At 38.1% G+C, this 13,733-nt stretch overlaps 1 protein-coding gene across 1 annotated transcript in view; it reads left to right on the top strand.

The window, feature by feature from the left end:
* The window catches only part of SH3GL2 (SH3 domain containing GRB2 like 2, endophilin A1), a 220,835-nt gene that overhangs the window by 144,915 nt on the left and 62,187 nt on the right, over positions 1-13,733 (top strand). The window lies entirely within an intron of this gene.

The following is a 13,733-nucleotide window of genomic DNA, read 5'->3' as shown; positions in this document are numbered from 1 at the left end:
TCATGGGTTTGAGCCCTGCGTCAGGCTCTGCACTGACAGTGTGGAGCCTGCTTGGGACTCTCTCTCTCTCTCTCCCTTTCTCTCTGCCCCTCTCCCACTTGTGCACATGTGTGTTCATGTTCTCGTTCTCTCTCTCTCCCTCTCCCTCTCCCTCCCCCTCTCCCTCTCCCTCTCCCTCTCCCTCTCCCTCTCTCTCAAAATAAATAAATAAACATTAAAAAAAGAACAGCACAACCTTTGACTGCCTTGTCTGATCCCTCCTGGTTTAAGTGGGTGTTGAGTAAGCCAGCTCTTGCTTTTCTACTTTCTCTAACTTCTTCATTATATTTCTATCAGTACTCATGCCAGCATAAAAAAAAAGAAAACCTGTTCAAGATAGGAGAATGTGTCCAGAACTGCTGCTGAGTACCCTGTTTTCTGTACCTACTTTTTGCCTTCAAGCTTTGTCACTGGCAGAGGGGAAGGAAGAGAAGGCAAATACAGTGATTGTATAGGGGAGTATCTTCAAGTAGAATTGAATAGAAAAATAAAAATAAGCAGAAAAAAATCAGGTGCCACCAAGGCCACGGTGCTTTTCCACTGCCTCTCCTCTGCCCTTCCGCTGCAGACCAGCTTGTGCCAGTGCTGCACTAGGCACCAGGGAATAGAGACAAGATTGAAATCACTGCCTTCTGGGGACTCAAAATTTGGGAGAGGCATTCAACTTGATAATGATGGTACAAATGCAGTCTAACAAGTGCTGGATAGAGACAGGCCCAGGTGCTGTGGGAGCCCAGAGGGTTTGGACATCTTCACTTGGGAAAGTACAGTTGACACAGTGGCCGCGATCCAGGAGGCATATAGGCAAAGGGAGGGAGCGATGGATTACTGAAGGGCAGTAAAACCAAATTGCTTTTAAACAGTTCTTGTTACCAAGAAAATTTTAGTAACAATTTTTAGCAGTATAAATTTATTGAAAACAAGGTAGACATTTTAAAGTATGCTTGCACACTAAAGTGCCCTCTGATGCTGCTGACGTCTGTTAATTACAGTCAATCCAAGTGGACCCTTTCCTAGGAAACAGGGTTTACTGAGTCTGGGAATCAGGACCTGGGTTTCAGTCTTGTCTCTGGTACTGCCTGGCAGTCTGCCCCTAACACATGTCTACTTCCTCAGAGTTCCCATCCCTGCCCTTCCCCCTACTCTCCAGCACACATAGGCACCCATGAGATGGTGCATATTCCCTTCAACACTGCAAGTTTCCTCCTGCAGTGATTCTATTCTGTGGGTGACCAGACTTCCCCTTTCCTACAGCCCTCATCCAAAATCATAATTGGAAGTCTTCATTTTGCCACCCCCCCACACACACACAAAGCAGGCTACACTGTGTAGACTTTTGAATGTGTTCATTTTCTCTCATTTTCTCCTATTTAAACTCTTACTTGCTAACTCAGTGGACCACTATACCACAAAACCTTTGTGAAATGAGTTGATTTGATAAGAAGAGGTCACTTCTGAAAAATGCATCCTCAGTATAGCATTACATTCTGAAGTGTAAATTTCAGATTTATCTTTAGTAACAAGTGCCCACAGGTATACAATTTTGCTCTTAAAGATCCTCATCTAGAATAGTGCCATATATGTTGATGGCCTTCAAACCTTTAATTGGCCTGTATTTCTGAATGTGTTCATGTTTTCTCTTTCCACCACAAGTTAGCCCTGGGTAGACACATTTTGGAAACCTCTGCCTTGCTTTCACCATGTCCATGAAATTCCATATGATGTCACCTTGTTACTCTTAGGGAAGTACTCTCAGTGGCACTTGTACGTTTATGATACTAATCCTCTGCATTGGTGAAGTACTTTGTAGTTGACAAAGCACTTAGTTATCTTATCTGCATAACTCCTGGTGAGGTAGCTTTATACATCATTGCCATGGAATATTACTCAGCTATAAAAAGGAATAAAGTACCGATACATGCTGCAACACAAAAGAAACTTGAAAACATTGTGTTAAGTAAAAGAAGCCAGAGACAAAAGACCACATAATATATGATTTCATTTATATGAAATGTCCAAAATAGATAATTCTACAGAGACCAAAATTTGATTAATACTTGTCAAGAAATGGGGCAGTGAATGAAATTGGGGGAGGGGACCGAGGAATGATGCAAATGGTTACAAGGCTTTTTTGTGGCATGATGAAACTGTTGAAAAATTAGATTATGGCCTCATACAACTCTATAAATACATTAAAAATCACTGAATTGTATACTGTAAATGAGTAATACTTTGTGGCATATAAATTATACCTCAGTGAAGTTATTAAATTTATAATTCATTTTTTTTCTACCTCACAGAGCTCAAGGACAAGGGACTTCAAACCAGCTGACACTGGGCCCCTTTCTTAGTATATATTTGGTTTCACATTTTCCCTGTCATGAGAAGAGGTACCCAACCTCCTCTTAAAAGTCTCTCTTCCAAATAGCCCTCTGTCCCTTCTTCTCATGTCCAACTTGAATAAATAACAGCTTATAAGAGTCCCTGAATGCTTGAGCAGAATTAAAAAGAGAATATGCTTTCCTGTATGCTTTCCATTTTACTTTTTGGTATATTTTTATTAGAGCTTTGCAAGCAGTCATCTCATTTAAGAGCAAGTCTCCCAAGTGATTGAAAAGCACTGGGCTGAAACTTGAAAGAAAAGGAAGCCATTAGTGCTAGTTTGGAATGTTTGAATAGTGTTTAGAGCCTTTCCCCAATTAAATGTACAACTCTGAGCAACTCTAAACCTGTAGAAAAATATTTTCGTATTGTTCATCAAGTGCCGTGTGTGTGTGTGTGTGTGTGTGTGTGTGTGTGTGTGTGTGTGTAAAGGAGTACGAAATGCAACTATCCGTGTATAGTTGATTGAGGCACTAGGAAATGAGACAATAAAGTCAGTAGTTTCTATCCACACCCCACCTTGAAAGCATATTGGGAAAGAGGAACCAAGTTAGCTCTTAGATGGTGTGGGATACGGTGACATTACTCTGAATACGTGCTCCGGCTCTTGTAGCTGCCTTTCCTGTTACGTATACCCTGCAGCAGCAGAGGACACGTGAAGTTCTAATACTAGAGACTGCGTGTAGAAAAGCAAACCAGGAGTGGACGTGATGGGGGCAGCCTCCACCACTTCCCTTCTGACCTCAGCATGAGCTTGCAAGGTGTGAGTCTCCAGAGAGTTGTCTTCAGCACAGGCAGCAGACCTTGAAGCTTGGAGCACAAGCAGATTGGTGCATCTGTCAGTGCAAAGCCTTCGCAGGCAGTGATGGGCTGCTTAACATTCAGGAAATTCTGTCCAGGATTATAAATCAAATCTATATCTGTGTATGTGTTCTGTCATTAAGGTGCTTTTTAAACATTTCGTTCAGATGATGGAATTTCTGCATATGTGAATTATCAAACTTGATATCTCAGACAGGGATCCATCTTTCTGTTTTGTGTGGTTATTCTTTGTTCCTGATTTAATTCCTTTGTCAGTAGGTCAGTGATTTTCTATATAAGATGGTGGGTCTGGTATCCAGTGGCTGTCCATCCACTTTTATGACCATCTCTGAAGTCTCTTCATATCTCTTCCCTGTTGTTATTTAAGGTTAAGCTTATGATTTATTACTGCTGTTATGAGCGTGATGTTAGCTTCCTTTGGCTTAGGAAGAGTGTTTACCTCAGAATAGAGCTTGGCTGCCACATTTGGTGATACACGATGCTATATGGAAAGCTGATTATGTTGGTGTGTGAAATACTTGCAGGACATCTCTCAGATATCTTCAGATACCTGTTTGCTTGCAGTTTGTCCCCGATGTTTTCTTCTGCAAGGCTGAAGTACCTACCTGGGATGTGTGGAGGAAGGCAGTCCAAGCACAGTGATGGAAATGGAGCGTATTCTAAGCTGCTTGCCCTGCAGTGCAACTGGGACTCAACAGCTGTCAGTTATTCTACCTTTCATGGGCTTGTCCTGTGGTTCCAAGTGATACTTCTATAGGCAGAAAGAGAGATGGAAGAAATACTAGACACAAAATCAGGAGGTTGTATTTCTGTTGTCTGATTCCTGGTAGCCTTTAGGTCACATGTATTTTGCCTTGGATCCCATTGCACTAACCTGTATCACATATATAGCAGTTGCCATGGTCACAATTTTAATGGCTCTTGGAATGATTGTTCCAACCACAACCCCACTGTCCTCCTTTTCCATTCTGCGGGTTTGCTCACACTTCATTTGAGAAACTATTTCCTTGTTTTCTTTGATCCTTATCTTTTCCAGGTTTTCCCTGTAGTTTCTGTTTGTGGTTTTTTTTTTTTTTTTCCATGATCTTTTTTGTTGGTTTCCCCCTCTGCTAGCCCTTAATTATTGGTGATGCTCAGGGTTCCCTCCTTAACCCATAACCACTTGCTGGTGCATGTTCTCCCTGAGCGATCTCATCTGTTGGTTTTCTGGTTTTACAAGTCACATATACATACAGTGCCGACTCCACATATCTGTCTCTTGCCCTGACCTCTCCCTACAAGCTCAGACTCGTATATTCAGTTGCCTGCTGGACATATGTACTTGGATTTCAAACCTAGTGAATCTAAACCTGCTTTAAATAGATTGTGTTCATTTGTGTTCAGCCATCCATTTGCTCAAGTCTAAAACCTGGGAATCATCTTAGAGTTCTCTGCTTCTCTCTTACACCAAACCGGTCACAAAGTTTGCTTGCTTACTTTAGGCCCTAAATATTTACTGAGTCCATCCTTAATCCCAGAGTTCTTGGTTCACGTCCTCATCTTCCACCTGTATGATTCTGGTAGCAATATGACTGGTGTCTTTATCTCCAGTCTCATTTTTTTTTTCAAGTAAGTCTTCACTTTGTAATCTAATGATTTAAAAATTGATTTAGCTGTGTCATTCCTCAGCTTAAAGCCTGCTAATGGCTTTCTATTAATGCTGAGATAAAATCTAAGGTCTTATGGTAAGTCACTTTGGAAAACATTTGGGCAGTTTCTTAAAAAGTTTAATATATGTTTACCACAAGACCCAGTGGTTCAACTCCTAGGTTTCTACCCAAAAGAAATAAAAAATATATCCACATAGACATGTATGCAAATATTCATAGTGGCATTATTCATAATAGCCCCACGCTGGAAGCAGTTCAAGTGTCCATCAACAGAAGAATGGATACACAAAATGTGGTATAACCGTGCAGTGGAGTACTTTTCAGCTATAAAATAGAACTCAGCTACTGATACAGGTAACAACATGATGAATCTCAGATGCCTTATGCTTAGAGAAAGAGGCCAGATATTTAAAATTGCCTATTGAGGCATCTGAGTGGCTCAGTCAGTTAAGTGTCTGACTTTGGCTCAGGTCATGATCTCATGGTTCATGGGTTTGAGCCCCGCGTCGGTCTCTGTACTGACAGCGCAGAGCCTGCTTGGGCTTCTTTCTCTCTCTCTGTCCCTGCCCTGCTCATTCTCTCTCTCTTTCTTTCTATCCCTCTCTCTCTCTCAAAAAAAAAAAAAATGTATATGTAATAAAATAACCTACTGTATGTTTGCATTTATATGGCATTTCTAGAAAAGGTAAAATTATGGAGATGAAAAGCAGATAAGTGGTTGCCTAAGGATGGCAGTGAGCATTGACTGAACATGGGCACTTGGGGTGATGAAACTGTTTAAAGCTAGGTTGTAGTGATGCTTGCACAACTCCATTATTTACTAACACTCAAAACAAAACTAAGGTCTTTGGCATGGCCTAGACGGCCCACTATCACTTGATCTCTCCTTCTTCCTACAACCTCAGTTCTTGTCACACCGTCCTTTATATTCTGATATCTTGCGGCACTGAAATATCTGTACTTTCCTGCAAATGCTGTGTTTTTGCTTGTTTGCTTTTTGTCGTGTAGTAGCTTCTACCTGAGAAAGCTTCTTTCTTCATCCTGTGTCTACTTTTCCATCTCACTTACTCTCATTTGAGAATCAGCACAGGTATCAGCTGCAGGAAGGTTTCCCCAGTCTTGACTTCTCATCAAGCTACAACCAAATTGTCTATCCTAGGATCTGATTACAGTCTACTTTTTTTTTTTAATGCACTTGCCCCATTTTATTGGAATGGTTTGTTTATGTATCCATATATCCCACCAAACTGTAAGTTTCCAGAGAGCATGTGCCATGTCTTAAATTTGCATACAAAACCTCCAGTGCTAACAAACTCCCTGGTACATAATAGGCATTCAAACTGAGTACTTTTGCATTCGTTCCATTTGGTGAATTAAAGGTGATTTGTTTTTATTTTTGTTTTTTGTTTTTTTCAGAATGGGATTTGCATCAAAATAACCCTGATTTGGGGGAGGGGGGTAACAAAGCATTTTCTTTTCAAACATGTTTCATGGTATTTTCTCTTTTCCAGGAAAGGGAACTTTTCCTGGTTTATTATCTACCTTTGGTGTACTATAAATAGCACTCTACCAGGTAGAAATTGTATCTATTAGTGTTCTCCAGAGAAAAAGAACCAGTGAGATATGTAGGCAGAATTTCTTCTTTCCCAAGATAACCTCAGTTTTGTTCTAAAGACCTTTTAGTTTGTTGATTGGATTAGGCTCAACTGCATTATTAAGGATAATCTCCTTTACTTAAAGTCAACTGATTGTGGATATTAACCACATCTATAGAATATTCTCACAGCAACATCTAGATCAGTGTTTGACTGAAAAGCTACGTACTATAGACTAGCCAAACTGACACATCAAATTAACCATCACAGAAAAGACATCAAATTTTTCATTGTAAGAGAACTTAGAACTCTCCTGGTTGTCTGAGCATACCCTGGGCCTGCCCCATTTTGTGAATGAGGAAACAGAAGCTCAGTGAGTTTGTGGTTTCATTTCACAAAACAGAAAATGGCTTTCCAGCAGTTTCTCCTACAAGTGAAAGCCTAGGGCTACTCCATCTTGCCTTATCAACTGAGTCATCAGACATTAGGTTCTACATCATTTATTAACAGGACTGAATCCTCAAGTAAATTACTGGTACCTCTTATTTCTCTTTCTGAGTTCTGTTTTCTTCTCAAGAGAATTTATGACTCAGCTTTAAATAGAACTTTAAAAATAGTACATGACATAATTCTGGCCTCAAGTATAGAGTCTATTTTTAGCACACACTGTCTTTTTGTATTTTGTTCTGTTTCAATGGCTTATGTATTGCAGTGGATTATGAAAATGTGTACTTTTTTCCTGTCGTCAGAGATGGGAAAGTTTATGGAAATATTCTCCCCCTCTGATGGGGGAGAATTACCCTTTCTCTGGTAAGGAACTAGATGATTTGGGAAGTTGAAAAATAGAGAAATGCTGGTTTTCTTTTATTCTGCACATTTTTTATACTTTTTTTTTATTTTCTAGAAGACAAAAATAGGATCATTTGCAAATGACACCATAAGTGATAGTGTAAACGATCTTTCTGGGGAGGGACTGAGGCTCTGCATGAAACTTCAATGATCAATCCTGCTAACGCCCTTTGAAGGGTGTATGCAAGTAATTAGCTACATAGTCTAAGGGAAATTCTCACCTTGGGGAAATAGGGCTTAGAAAGTTACTACTTTTAACCCCAGAGAATCATACCAGAAATCATTATAACATGCTGCAAATCAGCTACTACATTTTCCATATAGTATTTGACCAGAAACAAGATAGGAAGATTGGAAGCTAGAAATAGGGTGAAGTGCTTAACTCACTCAAACTTATTTTAAAGTTTTAACTTCAGATATTTAAAGAAAATCGGTTTTCATCTTATTGAATTCTTGGGGGTGGGGAGGAGTCGCTAGTTTTTACATTATGCAAGAGGAATCTTTACACTTACCACTATTCAATATACAGATTCTATTTGAGAGTAAGAAATAGAATTAACCCAATTTAGATAGATAAAATGCCTTTAATCATTCTCTAAGAAAATTAGAAGTTTCTGGATGGGAAAAAATACATATTTTTTTGAAATTCACTTCCAAAACATCATGGCATTTAAGCATTCCAATTTAATGACAACTGAGAAAAACTAGTGTGAAACTTATATTCCATGAAGTGAATCCACCCTGCCTTTCAAACATGGGAATACCACCATCTGGAAAAACAAGATCTACTTGTATTTAGCCAAATAATCAAGAAAGTACTGCTTTAATTTTGACTCTCCTGTTTCCTTCTGAATATTTGGTATGTCATCAAGTATAATTTTTATTTTTTGGTACCTTATTAATGAATGATGATTAAAGAACTTTCATGAGTATGGGCTTCTTTTATTTATTACCATAGGTGATGCCTTTCTACAAGTCCTGGGAATACAGTACAGTGTCCCACAGGTGTAGTTATCATAACTTCTTGAAGAACTTGCACGTTAATAATGTTGTGCTTTAATGCATTTACATTAAACTTAGTTTTTTTTAGCCAAATATAAAAAACAACTTAAAATTTTGCCTGTCATATGAGTAAGATCACGTTAAGACATAATAAACCCGTATTTTAATAATGATTATTGATAGTTTATAATGTGCTCTTTATATGTACATTCCAATTTAATTCTTTTAAAAAAAAAACAGAACACCCAGTGTTGAATGGTGTTGTTTTTCATTTCTTAGGAGAAGAAATTGAGGCATTAAGAAGTTATGCATCTTCTTTTATATACAACCATTTGGTGTCATTGTCAAGGTCAAATTCATGTCTCAATTCTAAATCCATTTCTAAAATCTTAATTCAAGTGGCTCTCATTGACTTCCTTGTCAATGAGATTTCATTATACATATAAGTAATTTTGTTGATCTACAGTGCAGATGGGCAGGATAGTGTATGAGTTCTACTTTTTGCTCTGAACAAACTAGCTGTGATTATGGAATGTCAAAGTAATTCTGTTTTAATATGAATAAATACATAGTGCAGCACATCATAAAATTATTTTTGATTTTGTAAAAAACATTTGGGAAAAGTATTATATTACTTTCTCTCGTGAGGGGATACACACACACACACACACACACACACACACACACACATGAACATGTTGGCCTGTGTGTGTATTTATACACACATATGTGCTTATGCATATAGACTAAAATACATATTTAGAATCAGGATTAATGGGAAGAATATATATTATTGATACTAATTATCATTGTTCTGAAAGTAATTTGGCAGGTGAATGTAGAATGGCTACAATTAGAAGAGAATTTTCTTTAACCTTGGCTATAAATAAACTATCCTTAATTATTCAATTTTCTAATTTTTTGCCTGTTACTGGTAGAGAAAAAGATATTACACTTACAGGGGAGATTAAACTCTGAGAAAGGAGGTACAGAACCAGTGCTAACTCATAGTTTAGGGTCTTCCTTTAATTAATGTACAATTTTTGACCTTAGGATAATTCATTGAGATCATTTTTTCCACTGGTAATTGAATGTCTACTTTGCAAGCACTGTGTTAGGTACCACAGTCTCAAACATTTTTAGACAAAGAAGCAGGAGATATGATTCCTGCCTTTAGCATCTTAAAATTCAGATGAGCAAAGATCTTCAGCAATTTTATTAATGAAGTGGCTAGTTCCAGGTAGTCCAACAGATGATATGCTTTATTAAGAATGCGTATTAAGTCTAATAACTTCCTGCTAGGGTGGGCAGTCAAGATGACAGAGAAGGTGAAATCTGGGTGAGCATTTTGAATAGTTGGTAGGATTTAAAAAATAGAAGAAGGAAATAGGTCCGTGTACAAGGCAGAGGGAATAAACACAGTGCATTTGGTGGATTGTAAAGAAACCTGGCTTTGTATGATGTAAAATAACAGAACTGAACAAAAACAGAGAAGTAGGAAGTAAATCACTTTGCAGGTGTATGTGGTATGAATGAGTTTGGTATTAAGTCTGATTAATTTCACTGATGTGATTTTTCAAGGAGACCACCCTAAAGGCAGTCAGAAACATGGGAGTTGAGTCATCAGTGTTTAGTAAATGAAACACAATGCAGGGAAGAATCAGAGCTGTAACTAGACGGGGGTGTCTTCTTCCCAGGGGTGACAGTTAGTATGGTGGAGGATGAGTCATTGTTGGAAAGCAGTGCAGCATCCTCTGGGCTGTGAACAGTGGTCATTTATTTAAGCTGTCTCTTGCTACTGGTTCCCTTTGACATTTTTCTTATTTGGTACATGGAGAAAAAATAGCATGAGACAATGCTACTGCAGGCTCAGAATTAAGACTTTTAATTTAAAATGTGAGTTGACTATATTCTTTTTCTTTTTTTGGAAAGTTGTGCCTTTTGAAATACCATCCTGAGTGAGGTGTAGGTCTTATTTGCCTCACTGTATGCTTTCTCTTGTCAACCTAACATTAATATTTACAAAAAGACATTGTAGTTCAGTTCCACAGATCTTAGCTGAGTACCTGTTATGAGGAATACAATGGAGAGTAAGATAGAGGAAGGTGAAATTGCTGGTTTGATTGAAACAGAGTATATGTAGAGTGTAATAGATAAGATGAGAAGTTTAAGCTCTCGATGTAGTTAAGTGGGTACAGTTGAGAGTTTTGAATAGAGGAGTTGTTGTTTGATGTGTTTGATGTTTTTGTTTTGTTTTGGGTAGCATAGGGGAGTATATTGGCTTATTTGTACTGTTTTGTTTGATTCAAATACCTTTTGCTGATGTTCATTTAAATTTAAAAACAATTTTTTAATGTTTATTTTGAGAGAGAGAGAGCTGGGGAAGGACAGAGAGAGAGAAACACAGAATCTGAAGCAGGCCTCAGGCTCCCAGCTGTCAGCACAGAGCCCGATGCGGAGCTTGACCTCATGAACCCTGAGATCATGACCTGAGCCAAAGTCCAAAGCTTAACCGACTGAGCCATCTAGGTGCCCCAAAGTTCATTTAAATTTAAATAGGTGATCAATTTCTCAAGTGCTAGCATATTAGCCAAAGTACATTAAACAGTATCCAAAGATATTCAATACTATGAATTCTTAGTTTTTAGGGACCACCTCACTGGAAAATAGTAGGGCGAAATTATTCTTAAGTATATGGTATTAGGTAAGGAAAACAAAATTCATTGTTGGCCAGATAAGATCAGGGAGCCTATATTCCTCACCTTGACTCATTCATAAGAAGATAGAAGTTTTAGTAATGATATTTAAAGATCAGGAGGGGGAAATATTTGCTACACTGCTAAGAAATGAGTCAGTGTTATTTAAGCCCACTGTTTAATTCAATGCCTTGATATATTTAGATCCTTTGTGACTTGAAAAGAAGATAGCCCCAAGAACAATGTAGATGTCATTTTGAATATTGCTTTCTCCAAGAATCTAATTAGATAAGAAATTTTTATATCAGCCAACCAATCAGACCAGTACCAGAATCTAACTGCTAGCCTCATTTAGTATGTTTGGTGAACTGTTTCTCTCAGAGCAGTTCAAAATCAGCTTTTGTAGAGAAGAGAAAGAGCTTAATATCTCTCAATCCAACTTTCTCTCTACCTCTTCCTCCCATACCTGCACCCACACCCACACTAAGTATTTTAAACCAAATATTTAAAGCCAGTGGACTGATGAGTTGCCCTTGGTGTGAGTCATAGGACTAGTTCTAAATTATTAATGGCCATTGTAATTCCATTTGGTATTCTGTTTGATACAGTGAGTCAGCTATTTTGATGCCAACTTGTTTTTAGATGCAAAAAGGGGGGAATTAAAATCATTCTCAGCTGAACAATATGGGATTGAATGTGATATAGGCCTTGTGCTTTTGATAAGGGCCGTATTTTATTCCCCAGAGATGATCAGAATGTGATTAACCCAGGATTACCAGGATTTGCTAATGTTACCATAAATGGAAACATTCTTGGCTATTTTTTGGTAACAATTTTGTAAATAAAAATTAAATGTCTCATTCACAGGTCATAGGAGGATCTGGTTTTGACCAAAATGGGATGTTGGGATATAGTAAGTTCCTTGACATTGGAGAAAGGTAGAACTGAGAGTTGGTTGAGGGCTGTGCAGTATATATATTTTGATTTTGTAGGAGTTTGACTAGAGTTTCCCAGCCCAAATTTAACTGAAAACTATGTAATTCAAGAATAATAAGACACAAGAGGGACTAAATGTGAGCTAAAACTGCCATCTCTGAACAAAGTGAAAGGGAGTAAACCTATAAAAATCATAGTAAAAATTTGTTTGCTGATAGAAAAAAATTGATTATTAACCTGTCAGGCCCTTCTATTTCCTGATTTTCTATAACTTAATTCCAAACATTCAGGTCAAGTCACTGGCACTTGGATCCCACTAGAAAGTTCTAAACTGAATTCTGGGACCTCCCTACCCCCATTTCTGGTTTGTTAAAAATCTTTAAGAAAGCAGGCAAAGAAGTTGACTTCTTTCCCAGATCACAGGCTTTTGATTAGGTGGTGTTGATGCTAGGCAAATCCTAGATCTGTATGGACTGCTGAAATAATTGATAACTAGCATCGTTTAGGACACAGGTTAAGTGAGGGTTGATATCAAGGACCCAGGGTTAAGGCAGTGAATCTAATGGAACTTCAGGCAGGGAAGGCCAGCACCATGGACAGCTCCCCCAAACTAGGCTGGGGATGCGAAGGAGTCTACGGTTTAGCTTGGAAAAAATGCATTCAGGTCCTTGTTCCACTTCTTCCTAGCTAACAATCTGTACCATGGATAGGAAATTTAACTTATGCAACCCTCAGTTTTCTCATCTGTGACATGGGAATAATATGTGATCTACATAGTTCTTGTGATGCACATATTAGATGACAAATTGCAAGTGAAAGTAGGTGTCAGCTATACAAATGAAAGATATTAATATTGTTTTTATTAACCTTACATTTTTAATAATCGACCTTTATTTACCTACGGTTGTATTATGTTAATGAAAATTGCTGGATTCTTCTCAAGATGTCACACTACAGTTAAAAAAAAAAAAAAAACTGGGGAAACCAGGATACTATAAGCAGGTATATACTTCATTGGTGAGAGAAGGGAACTAGAATTTACCATCTGTCTTGTAGGTTCAGACATAGGTTCTTATACTTGATACACTATTTAATTTTCATAACAACTCTGTGTACCTAGCAAAGAGTAGAGGAGTCTGTCCATGCCATGGCCATTCATCACAACACATTACTTCTGTTACTTATGCTGGGGTGAAATGGGTGGCATCTGGTATGCAGGTCCTGAGTGGTGGTAGAATTCATACTTTCAGTTTCTCCAATACTAGTCTCTTCTAGAGGTTTTCCTGATAGTAGAAAGCAGGAGTGAAGGAGAGAGAGACAGAGAGAGACAGAGACAGAGACAGAGAAAGAAAGAAAGAAAGGAATACACTAAAGCCCCCAGCAAGGGGATATTGGGGCTTCCATTGCCAGGAGAGAGAGCTATATATCCAAGGACTCCTTTAGAAGGAGATAAACCAAACTCACAAGATGACCCAGGTTGTTACTGAGATTGTTGTAGGTCTGGCCTTGGTGGTGCCCTTCTCTGCAGAGACCTTCAATCCAGCGGTTATTAAAGAAAATAAAAATTCATACTTCAGTATCTGTGTGTGATAACTTTAATACAGTGACATCTTTGTAAAAAGCATCTAACTACCTTTATAATTAGAATATTTTAAGAGCAACAGAAGTCTCGAGTCACTAGCATTTAATATTCCTGCCTTTGATGAAACTAAGGTATTTTTCTTGTGATCCATTCATAAATTTTTATTAGATTTAATTTAAAT

Source organism: Prionailurus viverrinus, chromosome D4 (genome assembly GCF_022837055.1).
Source record: "Prionailurus viverrinus isolate Anna chromosome D4, UM_Priviv_1.0, whole genome shotgun sequence".
Lineage (NCBI taxonomy): Eukaryota > Metazoa > Chordata > Mammalia > Carnivora > Felidae > Prionailurus > Prionailurus viverrinus.
Note: the sequence above shows the minus strand (reverse complement) of the source record. Positions and strands in the feature narration are given on the sequence as shown.